At 33.0% G+C, this 21,881-nt stretch overlaps 1 long non-coding RNA gene across 1 annotated transcript; it reads left to right on the top strand.

Annotated features, from left to right (window-relative positions):
- Positions 1 to 1,657: 1,657 nt before the first annotated feature.
- On the top strand, positions 1,658 to 17,644 carry LOC111051646. Its single transcript, XR_005571170.1, has 5 exons — positions 1,658 to 1,908; positions 3,976 to 4,179; positions 10,647 to 10,848; positions 11,418 to 11,556; positions 16,725 to 17,644. It is a non-coding gene; the product is annotated as an uncharacterized LOC111051646 (long non-coding RNA).
- The last annotated feature ends 4,237 nt before the right edge of the window (positions 17,645 to 21,881 follow it).

Genomic DNA, 21,881 nt, shown 5'->3' with positions numbered 1-21,881 from the left:
TTTTTTAGAAGTTACTAAATCTGTATCATTCCATCTCAAATTTTTCAGAAATAATACTGCCAAAAGTATTTTTGGAGTCAAAAGTTTTGTAAAGAGATAGAAATCTGAAGGAGCCATGAAAGTATGGCGAATGGCAATACAAAATCGAAGGAGAATCCTTATGATTCGTTAATGCTCTCTTATCTCAATTTTGAATTTCACCCAACTCAAAAAGCCATTCTACAAAATAATTATAATTAATTTGCACTTGAGACGAGCTTTTCGAACAATTTTAAATAATCTACTCTCAACTCGAGCAATTTGATATTTTTTTCAAATTAGTATGCTTAGATAGTCTTTGCTCAGATGCAGCTTTTTTAATCGCTAATCATGGCCAGCCAAATCAGTATGGCTGTGATGTTAGATTAGAATCAAAATCATAATGGCAGTCTGTTCTCTGTTGTTGTTTTTGTTTTGGTCTGAAGTTGAAACTAAAGCTGAGACCGAAGCTGTTACAGTTACAGATACAGAAATTATATAGATAAATAATAATTGAGGAGCTGGGTAGAAAAACGACCTGAGGCCACTCGTGTCGTTTTTCCGCAACACGTTTCATTCTATCCGCCATTAAATTCTGAACAGATTGGTACATAAAATGTTGTTGTATCTTGAAAAATGAGTGAGTTGTGAACATTTTTTGTTTGTGTGGCAAACCTGAAATTATTCAGCTGACAAGCTGTGAGCCAGGAGCCAGTGAAATCCTTATTTTGTTTCATTACAAAAGAAGAAGCTGATTGATTGATTGAGTACTTCATTTATGTAGATTACAGTATATACTGGCTTATACACGTATATACAATAGCTTACAATACAGCAAAATTATAGATGAATTTACATAATATAGACTAAGAAAATAATTATTGAATTGAATATGATTTGAAAAAAGCAATTTGGAATAACTATACAAGATAATATTGTAATGCATCAACATAAATTGGCGGAGCTTTGGACATATCAATGTCCATTCTTTGGAAAGAATAATTATTAAAAATATCCTCCCAACTATCTCTCTACTAAATGAATGGTATAAGAAGATCATTAATACATCCAAGGGAACCAATTATCCTCTAGATGATGGAAATAATGAAGAAGACGCTCGTGAAGAAGAATCCTATGCTGAAAACATTGGGGTGTATGAATTTCCCGAAAATCAGAACAGTACCATGTAACATTCCAGAGTCTTGATTATGGGAAGAAACGTGTTCAAGAAGAAAATATCATCTTCAATTGTTCACTTCCAAATAACATTTTTTAGATCTTTTTTACCTACTTATTAATTAGGTATCCAATATCATGAGAAATATATTATCATTATCACTACTCTTGATACGGGGTTTTCATCATTTTATTGAACCTCTGAACATGTAACAACCAGGGTTATGGAAAAACGACCTGAGACAACACACCTTATATCAATTAATATCAGTTAGCCTTGGATTACTGGCTAATTATGAATAATAGCATTGAAAATAGTATAAGAAAATCAATGAAGTTCAAATACTTGCAAGAATATTGCATTCTGATGAAATAATGAAGATGTGTAGGTACTAAATATTTCAAACTCAATCTACGCAAAACTTGATTTCTTGACTCAGGTCGTTTTTCCACCCAACTCCTCAATTGTTCTCATAACACTTCTTGACTTTTTCGTTTTCCAAACAATAAATCTATTTTATAAACGTCTCAACCAAACAGACTTTTGTTTAGTGTCATTGTAGTTAAGTTAACCAACTATAATAGATGGAATTAGTTGGATTCAATCATTTACATTTTTTTAAGAAATACCTAATAACAATGCAGTGCTCATCTCGAATATTCAACAAGTCATATTCGTCTTACTTGTTATGCTATAAATTTATTGACTAATAGGTAGACTAAATGTCATTTGTTTTCAAGTTGCATGTTGCTTGATTGTTTTGCATACAAAAATATACTCAAAACCAGTAGGCTACTAAGGCTAGGTACCTTCTGCTATTTTGGAAGCTAATAAATTTATATTAGGGTGTGATCACATTCAATAAGTAAGTGTGAAAGTAGTGCACATCAAATCATGCATGAGCCAAAAAAACAAAATCTGAAATGAGCAATTGACTTGCAAGTACAATCTTTCAGTGTGAGTGTTCATATTGCTCTTCCCAGATTTTCATCATCTGCATAAACAAGCGTGCACTTGCACATATACGCATCCAATATAATCGCACCCTAAAAGTGCATTTCCCTCGTCACACTAAAGAGCGGGGCGCTGATTTAGGCCCTATACCTTCCTGGGTTTATGCCAAATGGTTCAATGCAAACTCCAGTTTATATAATTTGTCGTCGAAGTAGCAAAAAGTCAGTGCCATGTCACTCAAGCGTGAAGTTGGCCTCAGGGGTTTTACATTAGTCAACTTTACTTGAACGCAAGTTTTGTATAAAATGAATGTATTTTGCAAATTTGAAGTCAAGTTCACAAGCTAATCTACTATAGGCTACAAATGTAGACACTTCTCCAAGTTTTGTTAATTTAAGTAGATGTTGAATATGTTTTGACTTTGGGGTTTTGAATTCAACTTAAATCTTGAAGGTGCAAACCAATCTACAATAATAGGAAAATGAGAAAAAATATTTGGCAGTCAATGTAGAATGTATACAGGGTGTTTACGAACCTCCTTCCAATACTCTAGGGCATTGTTCCTGGGTAAGAAACAAATTTAAATTGTCCGGAAGTCTTCTGTCAAACAGCGGCCATTTTGCTTTTATCACTTTTAATTTTTTTCTAAATAATGTTTAAACATACGGAAATGGAACTATGCACAATAATTTATAACTAGACAAAGCTACAAAAAAGTATGATAATTTTTCAAATTCAAGAAACAAAATGGCAGCCATTCAAAATGTTGTTTCTTAAATAACTCAAAAACCGTTGGTTTCACAAAAAATTTACTAGAATAAACTTTCTTAGTAAATTTAATTACCTATCGATTGGTTTCTGATTTTTCAAGATTGAACCAATATTTACTGAGATATAGCAGAATTAGTGATAGTACAACACTTGGGATTAGTTGCAGTGCATGCCAAGGCATGCAGCTAAAGTCTGCCACAATAATGCAACAGTCTCCGTCTGCTTTGCATGTAATTTGTAAGCTATTTTAGATTATTTCAAACAATAATAATGTTACATAACCCTCTTGGTCTTGGCATAAGCTGCCATATGTTAATATTGGTCCAATCTACAAAATCAGATACCAATCGATAGGTAATCAAATTTACTAAATAAGTTTTTCTTGTATTTTTTTTGTAAAACCAACGGTTTCCGAGTTATTCAAGAAACAAAATTTTAAATGGCCGCCATTTTGTTCTATGAATTTGAGAAATTATCATAATTTTTCGTGGTTTTTTGTAGTAGTTTGATTGATTGTGCTAAGTTTCAATTTTGATTGTTCAATCATTATTTAGAAAAAAATGAGTGAAAAAAGCAAAGTGGCCGCTGTTTGAGTAACTGAAGACTTTCGGACAATTAAAATACAATTATGATATTTAGATAAATGTCACTTACCCCGGAACAATGCCCTTGAGTATTTGTAGGGAGTTCGTAAACACCCTGTAGAAACAACTAAATAGATAAATAAAGTGCAAGAAAAGTATAAAAAGTGAATGAGGAGTTAATATTTATTTTTTTTAGATTAAGAGTCTCATGCTCTACCGACTGAGCTAGCCGGGCTTATGAATGACCAACTGGATAGTGCCTATTTCGGACACGGCCTAACCTAACCTAATTCATTCCCTAGTAATTCATTTGGTACTTTAGATGTACCAAAGTTTAGAAGTATCGATGTATAGTTTTTGAAATATCAAGTGCATTTTCCCCTTAATTCTTCCTATCCTATAAAATTCTTATAAAATCCTACATTCAGCTGCAAAGAAGAGCATCCTAATAAATTTGATTCACATTTTCAGGTATTAAGATGTAACCAGCAAACCTTTAGGGCACGGGCTGTGATGGATGTACTTTACAGGACCATTCTCCCATCTTCTTATCAGAGCAGAGTCCTCTCCACAAACCACTGTGTGAGACCTAACAGAAAAGGAATGACTATATTTGAGGGAAAGAACAATGAGACATGAACATGTCATTGAACAAGATTGAACAAGAGCGATGAGGTATGAAATACATTTTTCTGTTTAAAACCTAGTTTCATAGACATCAATAGAAACATTAATAATTACCCTGAATGTTGGTCTAACATGCAGAGGAGCTTATTGATAGAAGTTTGTTTTACAAGTGTAATGTAATATGTAATTAAGTATAACTTACTTGTGAACAGTTGACATCGCGAACATCTTGTACAGTGTGATTCATGTTGACAGGGCTAAGTTAAAGTATTAATATCACACATATTGTTTACGCAAAATACATTTGGATTACTACAAAATCCTATGTGAAATTAGCTGAGAAACTAAATAAAACCAATTAATAATTTATGTTCAATGTGTGGAGAGTAACTCCAAGACTGTTATCCGACAATCTCAACTGGAGTGTTGAGATCAAGGAAAAATATACCAAAAAATGTTTTTCTCCAATTTAAAAGGACTATGACTAGGATACAAGGAAGTCACTATCAAACACTAACAAGTTTTTTTTCAGGAGAGTCCAAAATCTTTATCTTATGAAGTATATTGAGATAATGAAGTGATTTTTTCTCTTTAAGTAACAACTACATACATTATAAAATTGAATTTCTATCTCCGTTTCAATATTAAATGAATTACAAGCTTACAATTTGCAAAATAAAAATGGACTTGTCCATCTTTGAAACTGAGGTATGGACTTGTCCATATTTGAAACTGAGGCATGGGTTTTGTCCATATTTGAAACTGAGGCATTAGTCCAGGCAATGAATGCTCAAAAAGGTTATAGAGGGAAATGTTCGGAAGACAATTTTTGACAACAATGTTTTGTTGAGGGTAGTAAGGAGGTAAACATATCAAAAGTCCCCACCCCTACCCCCTGTGCTAAGGGTGTGGGGGTGGTTTAAAGGTACCATTTTTTGGTTTCTCGCATAAAACTCAAAAACTATGTATCCTAAGGACTTGACTGTTATATAACAAATTAAAGCTTACATTATAATTTCCTACAATATTCATTCCAAAACTTTTTTATATCTCCTCTAATTCTCGAAATATCCGCTCTTGAAGGTGTGACATTTGAAAAAAAAACACTTTTGCCACCATTTTTTTTCTATTTTGGCTCTTATAACTCCTTAAAAATCGATGGAAAAATCCATATTGATTAACAGAGCATTAAATTCTCTTCAATTTGATGTATAATTTCACACTTTCACGAATTTCCCTACTCCTTTTGCAGCAGCTTTAGTGTTGAGTGTGAAATCTCCATTTTTGCAACAATAGACCAATTGACAAAGGAATTTGGAGGGAATGTTTTAAACAAATTTTTCTGACTCTGCAGCTTTGTTGAGACTAGTTGGGAGGAGAACATATCAAAAGTCCCCATTCCTAACTCATGTGCTAAGAGGATGAGGGTGGTTTAAAAGTTGCATTTTACAGCGTTTTGCTTCCACGCTCATATCTTGAGAACAATGCGTTCAATCGAGATAACTAACTATTCAAAAATGAAGCTTGATAAATTTTCTACACTTTTTGTTCAGTGGAATTTTGTGATATTCACAACAGTTCCCGAGATATTTGCTCTTGAAGATGTGTAATTGTTAAAATAACATGTTTTTAAGCAACGATTTGCTCTTTCAGGGCTTATAACTCTCCAACAATGCATCATAAGAAAGTGATATCTATCGTAAGTTTGTAGAGCATTGAATTCTCTTTGAAATGATGTATTATTTCATTTATTCCAAGTTTTCCTTTCAATGTTATGACAGCTTCAATGTAGGGGATGAAATATTCATTGCTGCAACAATTGATCGTTTAACAATGGCATTTGAAAGGGGGTGTCTGTGACACAATTTTTGACATTGCAGCTTGATTTGGACCAGTTAGTAGGTGCACATACCAAAAGTACGCATCTTTATCCCCTCTGTTGAAGGTGTGGAACCGCTGAGTTGACACTTGTTGCAGCAATGAAAATTTCACCCCCTACATTGAAGCTGCTATAACAATGAAAGGAAAACTTGGAATAGTTGAAATAATACATCATTTCAAAGAGAATTCAATGCTCTACAAACTTACGATAATCATCACTTTTTTATGATGCATCGTTAGAAAGTTATAAGCCCTGAAAGAGCAAAACATTGGATAAAAACCTGTTATTTTAACAATTACACACCTTCAAGAGCAAATATCTCGGGAACTGTTGTGAATATCACAAAATTCCACTGAACAAAAAGTGTAGAGAATTTATCAAGCTTCATTTTGGAATAGTTGGTTATTTCGGTTGAACGTATTATTCTCAAGATAATTGATTTCCAGTTTGCTGTTTACTAAGGCGAAGAGAGTCAGCCGCGCCGTACCGCGTCGGCTGTTTCCCCTTCCACAGCGTCGAATTGAATCACAAATACATAACAATACACATCAATGGATTTGAAATTAAATTGCCGACATTAATTATTTGGCTAATTTTTCTTTAAAATCATCTGCTTCAAAGTTAATCGGAGAAAACAAAAAAATCAAATCGAAAAACCCCTAAATTTTTTATATAATTATATTATTTCATCAAAGAAACTGTTTGTTTTATTGAGAAAATGAATACGACTAATATTGTAGTCAATAATGTAACAAATCGAATGACATATGATAGATCTTTTTTCCGATTAATGGTTACAGATTTAATTGATTTCCTGTTTACTGTTTACTATGGCGAAGACAGTCAGTCTTACCGCTGTACCGCGTCGGCTGTTTCCCCTTCCACGGCGTCAAAACGAATCGCAAATACATAACAATATACATCAATGGATTCGCAATGAAATTGCCGACATTTGACTCATTTTTCTTTTAAATCACTTTCTTCGAAGTTAATCGGAGAAAAAAAATCAAATCACAACCCCCCTAAATTTTTACATTTATATTATTTTATCAAGAAAACTGTTCGTTAAAAATGAATACAACTAATATGGTAGTCCATAATGTAACGAATCGATTGACATATAATAGAACTCTTTCCGATCATGTTTTATAGAGATAATTCATTTTCCGTGAATACCTGCATTTTTCAACTTTGAGGGCGGCTGGGGGGGAAATCTTCAAGGGGATTTCTTGGGACTTTTGGGAGAATGACCCTCTGGGAGGGTTCCATCGATGGTGAGAGATTCAGCTTTTATTTAATTTTCGGATCGAAATAACCTTTATTGACTGGGCTATAAAGTCTAGAACTTGGCTAAATCCCGAGCTCGGAAACCGGCCCCAAAACTGCCATATCTCAATTAATATTGGTCCAATCTAGAAAAATCAATATACTAATCGATAGGTAATTAATTAAATTTACTAACAAAAGTTATACTTGTAATTTTTAGTTAATTAAAAACAAAATTTTAAATGGCTGCCATTTTGTTTTATGAATTTGAAAAATTACCATAACTTTTTTGTAGCTTTGTCTAGTTGTTATAAATGATTGTGTAAAGTTTCAATTTTTAATGCCCAGCCATTATTTAGAAAAAAATAGGTGAAAAAACAAAATAGCCACTGTGTGAGTAACTGAAAACTTCCGGACAATTTTAATATGATATTTATAGACATGTTTCTTACCCAGGAAGTTATTATTAATGATTGTGTAAAGTTTCAATTTTGAATGCCCAGAAATTATTTTGAAAAAAATAAGTGAAAAAAACAAAATGGCCACTGTGTGGGTAACTGAAAACTTCCGGACAATTTTAATATGATATTTATAGACATGTTTCTTACCCAGTATATTCAAATGCCCTCCAAGAGTATTGGTAGGGAGCTCGTAAACACCCTGTTTTGATGTTATGAAAACCTGAATTCAAGTGAATTTAACTTCTGACTTCAAGTTTTCAAAATCACTCATGAAAGAAGATAACTAAAAGATACAACTCTTAAATCACCTTCATCTCTGTAGGGGGTAGGGTTGGGGACTATTGATTTTATGTTATCCTCCTAACTTGTCCCAACAAAGCTGCAAAGTCAGAAATTGTGTTCAAAATGTTCCCTACACATTCCTTTGTCAAAAAAAGGTTTGTCGATTGGTCTATTGTTGCAAAAGTGGATTTTACACTCAACACTAGAGCTGCTGCAACAGTCGTATGGAAAAGCGTTAAAGTGTGAAATTGTACATCAAATTGAAGAGAATTTTTTCCACTGATTTCTAAAAAGTTGAACGAGCAAAAATTGGAGGAAAACGTGTTTTTACAAAAATGCCACACTTTCAAAAGTGGATAACTCAAAAACTATAGAAGATACAGAAAATGTTGTAAGCTTCAATTTCGTATAGACTATTAGTCATGACTGTAATACTTTAAATACTTTATTTATTTTTTGATACAATTACAAATCATATGAATATGATTGGGATAGAACAACAGGCATAGCCCAAAACTATTCTGTTCCCAAATTTTGATAAATAATAAAATGTCCGAAAAAATAGGTTATGTTCTTACTGTAATATGGATAGTTTTCGAGTTACTTGCGAGAAACCAAAAAATTATACCTTTGAACCCCTTAGCACAGTGGGTAGTGGTGAGAACTCTCAATATGTTTACTACCCTAAACCGAACTGCGGGTTCTAAAATTGTCTTCCAAACTTTTCCCTCTATACCCTTTTTTGAGCATTCATTATAAGGAATTGCTCCTCAATATAGATTTAGTGGCTTCATTTCACCTTCTTGGTGTGGCTAGTGAATGAAGAAGAAGCTTTCATTCTCATTCTTCTTGTGGGACCGATGGCGACATGAGTAGTTGGAATAAAGTTTGTCATAACACTTACAATATTTGAATTTGATGTGTCTTCTAAAACAAAAAAAAATATTTGCGTGAAATAAGTAATACAATCGTTGAAACAGTTTTAAATAATTTATTATGTTATTGGATATATGTGCCCATCAAAGTTTATTGTAACTTGGCTAGCGTTGAAAACTTTTTGTCTAAATATCCTCCATTTTGTTATATATTGGAAGTTGAAAAATATTCTGACCAATTTTGTTCCATTTCAAATCAAATATCCATAGCCATAAAATCACAATGCAAGTTGTGCATTAGAAGTTATTTTCTGTTGTTATTGCTTATTGGTTGATGTATGAAATACATTGCTGATTAGTATAATGTTTGAAATATTGAGTAAATTTTCCTCTCAATTCTTCCTATTATACGGTTTATCACCGTACAATCTTCGTCCCTCATCCATCACTTTCGAATCTCATCATACAGTTTTATCCATTTGTAGAAGGCAGTTCAATTACATTGTCCATAAACTTGTTGAAGTAATACCTGATCATTTTTTCTCTAACAATTTGACCAGAAATCTTTCTAACGAAATAAGTCAATGGATCACATCGCATAACTCTACTGATTTGTTCGATTTCTTGTAACTTTTCACCTTTCAACTCTTTTTTTTTCTCTTAAATAAGTTCATTATTTCTTGTTAATTGTCTGTATTCTCGAGATTTTTTATTATACAAATTTCATACTTATAATTTATATTTTTGTTTTATGCTTTCACTTTGGTTCTGTAGTTTTTTGTAACACTCGGCCCCTGCGCACAGGCTTTGCCTTTGCAGGGACCTTCCGTGTTTTTGTTAACCTGCTATTTTAAGTTATTTTGTTTTAGTTTTAAGTTATTTATTTCATAACTACTTTGTACAATAACTATGTTGTAAAAAGGATAAATAAATTGAATTGAATTGAAAAAAATATATGCAATAAAGTTTCAAATATATCATAAATATTCTTGATCAATTATGATTATCCTAAGAATAGGATAGTCCTTAGGATAGGAAGTTCATGTAGAAAAATGCCTGTATTCGGTTAATGAATTTTTTGTTTAGACTTCATGAGTGTGAATTGTTCTACTTTTTGCCACTTGCCAGAAAAACTCACATACATTATATTTTTTAGGTATCACCTATTTATAATAGCATTGCTTATTTGTTGATGTATGAAATACATTGCTGATTAGTATAATGTTTGAAATATTGAGTGCGATACCATTTTTAGTATTATTAGGCCTATTGTTGTGTTGTACTACTGTACTATAATAATTTCTCATAAATCCATTGTCATTTTAATTATTTGTTAATTGTAGTGTGTAGTATAGGTTTGTGATACTTGAGTTCTTCAACTTGTATTTTTTTAATGAATAATGACGATTGTCTCAAAATATTGTATGTTTTATGCCAATAAACGATGATTTGATTTGATAGTGTTATAATAGTAGGATGAAAGTAGCTTATTAAATGTCAACATTTTATAAAGTAAGTTTCATTCATAGTTGTCGATCGAATAGCGTCAGTAGAAACGCGTGCACTAGAAGTTATTTTCTGTTGTTATTGCTTATTGGTTGATGTATGAAATACATTGCTGATTAGTATAATGTTTGATATATTAAGTAAATTTTCCTCTCAATTCTTCCTATCATAAAGAATATTATTATAGAAGCCTACATTCAGCTGCAAAGAGAGCATCCAACTAAATTTGATTCACATTTTCAGGTATTTAAGATTTGGCCAGTAAACCTGTAGGGCACAAGCTGTGATGGATGTGCAGGAGGGAGGATGCTCCCATCTTCTCAACAGAGCAGAGTCCTCTCCATAACCACCGTCCTCAACAGAGAAGGAATAAATAAATTTGAGGGAAAGAACAATGAGACATGAACATGTCATTGAACACGACTTTTGAGGATGAGACGATTAGGTATGATTTACATTTTCCTGTTCAAAACCTAGTTTCATAGACATCAATAGACACATTAATAATTGAAAGATTGAAATTTAATTCAAATTAGTTTATGTAAAATGAAAATAAAAGGGAAGTTTTTCATGGATTAATACAATTTTATAATGCAAGTAAAGATAACCACTATATATTCAATTAAATTTGTAATTATTATTAAATTTAGATTGATTTCTTAGTACGCTTTATGATGGTATAAACAAGTGTAGATTATGATACAAAATATATTCTGTTTAAAAAACTTGAGATGAGTTGTGATTTTAGTGGTAATTACGGATTAATAGTGTACTTTGTAGCTATGAAGTGAAACTTTGTCTATTCATTTTGTATTTTTAAGGACCGATCTCTCTGGAGCTCTGGAGCACTATCATGTACTGCTTTCATCAATTTCCTGTCTCCATAATGCCATTGATGCGGATGATATAAATAATGAAAACCTATAAATAATATTATGTATCATTTACTGATAGATATATTACATTCAAATGATTTAACAAAATTGAATAATTTGAATATATTGGATTTTTCAGATGTGAGAAACGCTTGGAGTGATACAAAACATAATCCAGCTCTTTAATGTACTGATGATTTTGTCTCCTCGGAATCGCAAATGACCTATTGTACCCAGCTGATTCACTACAGCCTCCGCTCTCGAAATGATTATTTCAGGTATAGATTTGGGTGTCTTAATGACATACATAATAATTGAAACATAATAATATATGATTTAATGATATTTTTTTGTTTCATGTGTTTCATAAAATAATATATAATTTCAATTTTTCATCAAGATAATGCAGTGGATCGGAAAACTGTTATTAAGTACTTGAAATATTTTCCTAAGCGCAAGATGGTGTGGGTGTGGCTGAGTAAAAGGTCTTGAAAAGCTGCTTTTGAAAAATCGAACATGTTTGTTATTGATGGATGACTAATCGAGATGACTTCTCCCTGATTGGCTTTTCAAGGCTACGTTACCCACAGTAACACTCACACTCCGACACTACATTGGCCATTGTCATCATACTGATTATTACAGCATTTGTCTCCAGTCTTTGCTCTGGAGAGGCGGGGGAAATGTATTGCCAAGAAACCTTTGTCATACGATGCACATCTTCTCTACCATTCCTCCACCTCTCTCATACATGTACCCTAATGCTCTTATCTATTCCTTTGTGATTCACTAATTTATGAATATAAAAAAATAATCATATTATATTGTCATTCATTGAATGAATAAAAATAAAATAATAGCCAAGACGGTACTGGTAGGCTACTCATCTCTTTATACAGAAATATTATATTCCTTCATGATTGAATTATACACTCAAATGTATAACTGAAATAATCATTTCGAATGGGGAGGCTGTAGTGAATCAGCTGGGTACAATAGATCAGTCGCTATTCTGAGGAGACAAAATCATCAGTAGGCTACATTGAGGCTGTTCGGTACACTTTTTTATCATTTAAATTGGATAATATTTTTCAATATAATTGTTAAGATCATAAGAGTGACAAAAAGTGGCAACTGAAATTTTTAATTGGTCTAATAAGCGAGTTATGGGTTGTTGAAGTGCTAACTTTCCAGATTCCGTTTTCTTTCCAGATCATAAACGGTTTCGACTATATTATTAGAACTTCTCCTTAAAAATTCGAAAAATGTATCTTTCAAAACTAAAACATTTTATTCCCCATATCGTTCATAAATAAAAACTTAACATTTTTTGTTAATTCGATAACTTGTTTATTTTGGCATTAATCGCGAAAAACGCATTTTAGAACGAAGCCAATGATATACTGAATGTATTAAAAAAAACAATGGAAAACTCTAAACCGTTTATGATCTGGAAAGAAAACGGAATCTGGAAAGTTAGCACTTCAACAACCCATAACTCGCTTATTAGACCACTTAAAAATTTCAGTTGCCACTTTTTCTCACTTTTATTATCTTAACAATTATATTGAAAAAGATTATCCAATTTAAATAGAAATAAAAAGGTATACCGAACAGTCTTAAAGAACTGGATTCTGTTTTTTATCTCTCCAAGCGTTTCTCATTTCTGGAAAATCCAATATTCCACATCGTCATCAAAATTGTAGCCATCATTCTTCTTCACATAGTTATGCAATAAACAACAGGTTTCTATAATACTGTCGGCAAGTTCCATATAAACATCGAGTGGCCGTTGTAAAATCCTCCATTTGTTTGCCAATATGCCAAAGGCACATTCTACATATCGCCTAGCTCTAGAAAGACGGTAGTTGAATGTCTCTCAGGTGTCAGTCCCCTCTAATAGGAAATGGTCTCAATAGAGTATTGCTTAGAGCAAATGCCTTATCAGCAACAAAAACAAAAGAGTAAGATATCATGCTTGAGTTTATTTTTTATTAGCTTTGGTTAAGGTATTTGCGGTTTTCCTAAGTATAAGTCCTCCCCAAACTTTTAAGGTACGTTTTCGTTCATGCGAAAACTTCCGACGTCGACCGCGACCGGGTCGGGCTCAAACAAAATTGCCGACTACTTCTGTGTTTTTAATATTAAAGGAGCGTTTTCGTTTATGCAAATTTTTCACTGCGGACCAAATATTGTACGCGTTCAATTGCGGCAGCACTCCTCAAGAAGCAGTCTCTCAACTATCCGCAGTGAATTTTAACCTCAAACTCAAATATCTTGTGGAAGACCCAGCAGGCAATAGTAATGAAGACCGGGAAAACCAAATTGAAATTGTTCAAAGTTCTAATATATTATTATATGATCAGAATCGTAAAGATAATTTAAATGTATCGGGAAAATTGAAATAATGGAAAAAATTTATAACTAATAAGAAATTTATATTGTATTTAATGAATTATTTTCTCAAATGAGTCACAATTGGAGTTTTTTGTCCAGACAAACTGTGAAATGGAATATTGTATCTAATCATGCTCTTCTTTTTCTTTCACTTGAGAGAGCTGTCTGTGATGAAATCCATATTCATTATCAATAACTACTTACTATATGATGATTATATTATAACGGCTTGTAGTCCAGTCACTATATACATTGGTGCATGCAATTTATATTGTAGTTCTGATTTTTTAATATATTATTTAGGTACATAAGAGAAGTCCAAAACCAATTTCTTCATGCAAAATTTCCTTGTGCTATATACAGGGAGGGTGGCCCAAAAACCTCGTATTTTCGGCTCATTTACCAGTTTTCAGCTATTTCTGCAAAATCTCGTAATCGGACAGAAAAATTTGCTCTAGCCTTTTTTTTAGACTATACAATTCTGAATAAAATGAGATCATTCGGAACTCTCTATCTCCAATGAGTACTGAGTTATGATTTTTCAAAAATGAGTGACATTTGAAGAGAAAAATCAATTTTGATGAATTTTAGTTTTTGATCAACAATATCTTCCGATTGTTACCATTTAGAAGTATATTCGAGAATCCCTCTAGGCGTATTTTTGTGCTCTACAGTCTGAGATCAGGTAGCGCGTTCTATCTCATATAGATTTCCAGGTACACCTGACAACAATGATCCTTCTATTGTGAAAAACACCTAATTTTCAGCTTCAGCCATCATCACCAACTACATTGATAGTTCGCACAATGTCATAAGTTCATGAGATTATGTTCTATGAGAATCAACCGTTAGATGCACTTCATTTCAGTATTTCCTAGTGGAGAGGCGCGCTTAAGGACACCCCAAGGATCAAAATTTCAAACACTTATAACTTCTGACACAATGCTCAGTGACTTATGATGCATGATTTTGGACCGCCTTGACGAGCCGAGAAGAATAAAGTTTAGTACGATGAAATCTGAGCATTGTGTCAAAAGTTATAAGTGTTTGAAATTTTGATCCTTGGGGTGTCCTTAAGCGCGCCTCTCCACTAGGAAATACTGAAATGAAGTGCATCTAACGGTTGATTCTCATAGAACATAATCTCATGAACTTATGACATTGTGCGAACTATCAATGTAGTTGGTGATGATGGCTGAAGCTGAAAATTAGGTGTTTTTCACAATAGAAGGATCATTGTTGTCAGGTGTACCTGGAAATCTATATGAGATAGAACGCTCTACCTGATCTCAGACTGTAGAGCACAAAAATACGCCTAGAGGGATTTTCGAATATACTTCTAAATGGTAACAATCGGAAGATATTGTTGATCAAAAACTAAAATTCATCAAAATTGATTTTCTCTTCAAATGTCACTCATTTTTGAAAAATCATAACTCAGTACTCAGGTTTAGCTGAGGTGGGAAAATTTTAAAGGCTAGACTGGAGTACAATAATTCTCATAATATCCTAACGAAGTTTTCCCACCCTGCACTAAATAATTGAAATTAATCGGTGATTGAATCGAGCGAGGAAGTACTTTGACTTTCTGAAGGAATGAAGCATGGTCAAATGAAAAATGCAGGCGAGCGAAGCGAGCCCGCTGATCTCACGAACCAGTCGGGGGTCCAGGTGGCGGAGCCCCCTTGCTAGACGGATATGGCGAGCCTGACGGCTAGTTGTAATATATAACAACAATTGTCATGCGTTTGTGGTACTTTTTTATGTATTTGAATAATCTATAATCAATCTATTTATAATTATAATCTATAATGGCAGATAACCTAACTTCGTTCTGAATTTGTGATTTTTGAAATAGCGACCTTGTCTTGCAAAGGAAAACAATTTCATCCGCAGTCGACCGCGGTTTTTTCAGCCAGAAATTGAGCCCGACCCGGTCGCGGTCGACGATGGAAGTTTTTGCACAAACGAAAATGTACTTTCGGATTTCATTTTAATGGAGAGATGATAAAAACACTGGGATGTTGTCAGAAATATCACTGATCTATTGTAAAATTACATACATGTTCCAATACCAATGGTATCATCTTCAGTGTGTAAAATAAAAAACTTTGAAATATTCTGACAACATCCCAGTGTTTTCATTATGGATAGATATCACAACATCTCATCAACAACAGTATCTGATATTCGAATCACTTTAATTCTCATATGAGCCAATGTTACATTGAATAAACCAGTAATCAGCATCAGCTACTGCCATCAGTACTATAGCGAAATAATGTTTATAACTGAAATATTCAGTGCCACTGAACACAGGTTTCACTATGCGAATAAGCTTGCCATCAATGGCCCCGACACAGTTAGGAAAATTTGATTTTATTTCACTATGCGAATAAGCTTGCCATTAATAGCCCCGACACAGGAAAATTTGATTTTATTTCACTATATGCGAATAAGCTTGCCATTATTAGCCCCGACACAGTTAGGAAAATTTGATTTTATTTCACTATGCGAATAAGCTTGCCATTAATAGCCCCGACACAGTTAGGAAAATTTGATTTTATTTCACTATGCGAATAAGCTTGCCATCAATGGCCCCGACACAGTTAGGAAAATTTGATTTTATTTCACTATGCGAATAAGCTTGCCATCAATGGCCCCGACACACTCAGGAAAATTTGATTTTATTTCAAATTTATTTGCTATATCAAACAGTCCGTTTCATGTATTCAGCTTGAGGAGTCTCCCACAGAGCTTAACGTTTCTTTCACTATGGTGCAGATGGTCTTTCTACCCAGACGATATTGGAAATGGAGCAACCGCATAGAGCTTCCTGTTGCTAGATATTTAAAAAAATACTCAGTTGTCAAAATTATTAAAATTTTTAATACGATATTTGTTAATATTCACTTTTTTGTTAAGGCTACTAAAATTATGGCTTGTTGAGTTGAAATTGGCTATTGAGGGGTTGAATCTAGTTGTCTTGTGATAAAATAAAGGGTACTTGATAATTTTTACTGTGTTTCAATATATTTTTTGTTTGCAGGTAGAAAGAATGGAAAGCTTTGAGGGATGCATACTTGGGATCTTTGAGGACACAAACTGCGAAAAGCGGAAGTGGAGCAAGCAGAAAGTAACCCTATCCCTTCCAACAACAGATGGGGCTCCTACAACGATGTTATGACTGGATAATGTGATGTGGAGGGGGAACTGCGCATACAATTTACACACATGTCTCCACCCATCTTTCATATTGCTGGACTTTCTTGAAGCGGTCATTGCGAGGTCAGTTGATGTTTGCATGCCGTACTGTGAAGGTATCACGCCAGCTGTATCATATACTAGCACCACATCTCTGCCACAAACTACAACTAAAGCTGTACAATCTACAGCAGTTCTGACACCACTTATTAGCAGTGGAGCTGCCAAATATGTGTGAGTGCGGAAGCTTGTAACCAGCACCCAATAGGTAGTGCAACCTTTCCTACAATTTGGCCACCAATACCCACCTGAACCATTTGGATCTGCTCAGAACTTCTTGGAGATGTGTTGAGTTGAAAAGTGTTTAGTTGTAACGATCTCTGTGAAGGAGCAGTTATCTTAACATTTTCCTCCAAGCAAAGGCTTTTGTGAAATATCTAATAGACTTGGAGTGTTATATTATTGGCTGTTATAATTGATATATTCGACTCATTTGATGTCTTGATTCAATTGAAATTTAAGACTTGACTTGTGAGAAATAACCTTTGTTGTTTTTTTTTTATCTGTATACGTGTAACAATACCATTGAAATGACTTGTCTTTTAATATTGGCATTGTTTTATCTTGATCTATGTACTTGGTTCAATACCTTTGAAATGACTTGAACTATTATCAATATGATTATTGTCTTTCCAGATAAATATGCTTGTATGTATTGCACTCTATCTTGATGATTGTGAAATAATAAATGTCAAGCATTATTGATTCGTCTGTTTCATCTCATTGTGTGTAACCATGAAAATTAATTCATAGCCGTGCACGATGTGACATGGAGCTTATGTTCAGCTTCATCTCACATCTTGCACTGACCAACATCGTAGGCAAAGTTATTTGGAGAACAGAACACAAATGATATCTCTGAATGGGAAAGAGAGCAAAATAAATTTAACAGAATCTGGCTTACACCAGGGAACAGTTTTATTTCTAGTTTATATAAATGATCTATCAAGTCTTTCTATCAAGGGATGTAGAGTTTCGTCTTATGTTGATGATACTGCATTGGTTCTTACGGGGACTTCAAGGGGCAATGTGATATCTCTAACCAACATTGGACTCTATAAATTTTTTATGTAAAGCTGCCTGACAGTTAAAACATCTAGCTCACTAAACAGGTACTCACTTGGATAGAGTCTGGGTTTTCCCAATATAGCTCTTATAATGTGTTTTTGAATTACAAAAAGTTTCTCCAAGTGGTTTGAGTATGTTCCACCCCAAATTTTTATTCCATATTGCAGAAATGATTGAATGTAGGCAAAATATATGAGTCTTGAGATTTTTTTATTACTAACTTGGCTGATATTACGGAATTTACTTATCCAATGTCTGAGTTTGTTACATGTACTATTGATGTGAACATCCCAACGCAAATGTTGATCAATCATTACACCCAAATATTTAACACGATGTTCTCTATTAAGCTTTGAGCATGTACAATTTATCCAATCAGACTCTTTGCAATTTACATTATGGATTTTAATGGAATCCAAACCTTGCGGCTGGCCTATAGAATTTGGAGAGAAAGACATGAAATTACTTTTTTTTATGTTCAATGTTAATATATGCTCATCAAACCAGGATTTTACTATTTTAAGTCCGGATTCTGCTGCTTTTTTAGTATCCTCCCAATTCGTTTCACTGAATAACAATGAAGTGTCATCAGCAAAAGCAATTGAGACACCATTTTTTAATTCTAACTTGAGAAGATCATTAATGTAGATTAGGAAGAGAATCGGCGACAAGACTGTTCCTTGTGGAAGACCGTAATCAGTGAGTTGTTCAAGGCTGGTTTTATTATCAATTTTGAGCAATTGGAATCTATTTTTTAAATAGCTCTTAAATAATTCAAGGGCTATTCCTCGAATACCCAACTTTTCCATTTTTATCAGAAGTTTTGAGTGAGGAATAGTGTCAAAAGCTTTAGCAAGGTCTAAAAATATGGCTATTGTTTTATTTTTGTTATTGAAATTTTCTGTAATTTTCTGTGTTAGAAGAGATATTGCATCTACTGTACTTTTTTTGACTGAAAGCCAAATTGATTTTTGTGAATTATATTATGCTTTAGGAGATAGCTAACTAAACGGTATTTTATTAACTTCTCAATAATTTTGGAAAAAGTACTCAACAAGCTGATTGGACGATAATTTGATGGATTAGAAGCATCACCTGATTTATGTAGGGGTATGATATTGGCTAATTTTAAACTATCAGGGAAAAACCCCTCCGCAAAACATTGATTTATTATCACCTTCAATGGTTTTATAATATGTGGTGAAATAGTTTTTAAAATCCTATTGCTAATATTATCAATTCCTGGAGCTGAGTTATTGTTTAGAGAGTTTATTGTAGCAGTAATTTCATTTTCATTGGTAGGTGTCAAGAAGAAAGAGTTGTAATGCTCCACACATGAGTCCTTGAAATGATTACATGTTGTTGCAATGGGATTATTTAACTTCAATTTCTCAGCATAAAGTTTTCCTACGCGAGCAAAATGTTGATTTAGTGTATCAGCTTCTATTTTGGGAATTTTTTTAGTATGTCTTCTACCTAACAATTCATTTAAAGTTTCCCAGATTTTCTTAGAGTTGTTTATATTCTGATTAATTTTATTCTTATAATACTCACATTTATTCTGTTTTATTAATTTATTAAGAAGATTTCTGTAATTTTTATACTCATTTCTTAAACGGTCATTGAAAGGCTGCTTTGAAAGTGTTTTAAACAATTTGTCCCGTTTTTTAATGGAATGTACAAGTCCACGCGTAATCCAAGGTTTAAGGGGTTGTAATTTATGCGGAATCTTTACTGTAACTGTTGCAAGTTTAATGTGATTTGATATTTTGTCAGTTAAAATATGCATTGCTTCATTCACATGTAAATTGTCATCTAATAAGTTATCCCAGTTTTCAGTTTCAATGGATAATATTAATTTATTGAAATCTATTTTATTGAAAGAATTATTTTTACTTACAATTTTGTCAGTTGAAAGATCAATGTGGATGCTGACACAAAAGTGATCAGTGATGCTTGTTTTTATTACTGAACTTAATACATTGTCAGGATTGAAAGAGGAATTCTTTAAAAATATGTGATCGATAATCGATTCAGTGCCGTTTTGAACTCTAGTAGGCTTGTTTATGTATGATTTAAAACCATTCAAAGATAAAATTCCGAAATATCATTAGTCGCAAGCGTAGACTTATTCAGATGTATATTCAAGTCACCGGCAAAAATTATATTGGGCTTATTTTTGATAAAATACAAACAATCATTCAAACAATTGAGAAAATTATCTACATTGGTTGAAGGAGACCTATAAACAGCGATAAGTGTTATCTTATCCTTCGCACCTGGCACTTGTACATCCAAAAGAATTGAGTTAGATTCTTTTATTTCGTAATCCAACTCATCTACTATAAAATTACATTTGAAAAAGACACAATTCCATCACATTTATTTGTTTTACATGGCTTGTTAACCACTGAATAACCATTCAAATTAAAATTAAAATCATCCTCTTCAACTATCCAAGTCTCACTGAGGATAATAATATGAAACTCTAATGAACATTACTGATAATGTATGACAGCTCATCAAAATTCTTTCGCAACTTCTTATGTTACGTGGATAATGTTCAGGTAAGATTGATTATCACTACTACCAACACAACTCAATCTGAGATTGAAAAAATCCTCTATTATAATAGTATTGTGATCTCAAGAGAAATATGCTCTTCAGGGTCATTTATAAGAACCATACATAAAAGGAAAAATAATAGGAAAACGAAAAATAAGCTATTTAAAATCTTGTAATAAAGGAAATTTAAAAAGGAATTAAGAGGAATAGAATTACCTCTGAGAAAAGAATAGAGAAAGTTAAAGTTAAAGTAGATAAGAAGTCTATTACTATTAATGAAAGAAAGAAAAAATACAGAGCTCGGTCATCTCGTGACACATATCGCCACATTTAATATATATATATATATCATTCTTTAAATAATAGAAACCAGTAAATACAGTGTAGTATACATTTATTCAAATGGTTTAAATGATCTATTAGTCTTTCTATCAAGGGATGTAGAGGTTCGTCTTATGTTTGAGATACTGCATTGGTTTTTACGGGGACTTCAAGGGGCAATGTGATATCTCTAACCAACATTGGACTCTAGGGTGAGAATGTGGCTTCTGAAAAATGCGTTGACATTTAATTATCCAAAGAGCGTTTATATGACATTTTTACCAAACTCAAGTACCCAACCCGATGATATCAGATATTAATTGAATGCAGTAAGAGTACACAATATAAATTGCTTGTATGGTATTAACAGTAACAATCATAATCAACTGGCTTGCTCTTGTCCCGTTTTGAAAAACGTGACAAATACAAAGTATTTAGGTGACACTCTGTATCCAAATTTGAGATGGAATGAGCATATAAATAGTATGTGTAGCAAAATGAAATTTATGATTCATAAATTCTATAATTTGAGCTTACTCAAAGACAAAGGTCCAAGTAAAATGGTATCCTATCCTAGCATATGCTCAGTCAGTTTTCCAGTATGGAATTAGTGTGTGGGTGGTGCATTTAATGTACATTTGAAAAAATTTAATTTCATTCAAAAGGGTATTCTCAAGATAGCCTTGGGAGTGCGCAAACGATACCCTAATCACCAACTTTTCCTAGAATTGGGAGTTATGACAGTAAGACAGCTAAATATTAGAAATATCATTAAATATATCAGGAATCATATAGATCTCTTCACACCACATCAAACTAATTATATTTTCAGATCTGCACGTATATAACTAGTATTTCTGTGAACAGTAGACCTCGTGCAGTAAAAAACCACAGCCTCCTCTAATACTGTCCAGATAAATTATGTCCTGTCCTGACGTGTCGGTGTCGGTGTAAAGTTATATATCACTTTACAATTAAAAAGGAAACC

This window comes from Nilaparvata lugens, chromosome 4, assembly GCF_014356525.2.
Source record: "Nilaparvata lugens isolate BPH chromosome 4, ASM1435652v1, whole genome shotgun sequence".
In the NCBI taxonomy this organism is placed as follows: domain Eukaryota; kingdom Metazoa; phylum Arthropoda; class Insecta; order Hemiptera; family Delphacidae; genus Nilaparvata; species Nilaparvata lugens.
Note: the sequence above shows the minus strand (reverse complement) of the source record. Positions and strands in the feature narration are given on the sequence as shown.